General features: G+C 36.2%; 1 protein-coding gene across 1 annotated transcript in view; it reads right to left on the bottom strand.

The window, feature by feature from the left end:
* The window catches only part of LOC119581906, a gene marked incomplete at its 3' end in the record, with an annotated part of 85,972 nt that overhangs the window by 50,548 nt on the left and 34,905 nt on the right, over window positions 1-519 (bottom strand).

The raw sequence follows: 519 nt of genomic DNA, 5'->3' as shown, positions 1-519 counted from the left end.
TGGAAATAAGTGAAGTAGAATTAGAGTAATAAAGACAGAAGGGGGAAATGGACAAGGAAAGAATGAAAAACAAAAAGGCAGTAATATCAAATTAGGACGAATTACAGAAGCAGAATGAAGGAGGAATGAAAAAGACAGAGGGAGTAACAACAGCAAAAAGGGGAATTTGTGAGGGAAGAATGAGAGAGAGAGAAAAAAGAGGATGAATCAGAAGAACTTAAATGATGAAAAACTAGAGGGAATAAAGGAAGAATTAAAGAGGCAGAATGAGGAAGAATTAAAGGCAAAATAAGTAACTAATGGGAAAGAATAAGAGAGAAATAGGAGAAGAAATGGGTAGAAAGAAAAAGGGAAGATGAGAGAGGTAGAGAGAGGGGGAGAGGAATTGGTTATACAGAGAGAGGGAAGTTAAAAGAGGAGATACAGAAGAAGGAAGGACAAAGACAGAGGGAAGAAGAATTAGGTAGACAGAGAGAGAAAAAAAAAGAGACAGGAGATGAAATTAAAAGAGGAAGAATT

The sequence above is a fragment of the Penaeus monodon genome, chromosome 15, assembly GCF_015228065.2.
Source record: "Penaeus monodon isolate SGIC_2016 chromosome 15, NSTDA_Pmon_1, whole genome shotgun sequence".
NCBI classification, from domain to species: Eukaryota; Metazoa; Arthropoda; class Malacostraca; order Decapoda; family Penaeidae; genus Penaeus; species Penaeus monodon.
This window is presented reverse-complemented; position numbering and strand designations above follow the sequence as displayed.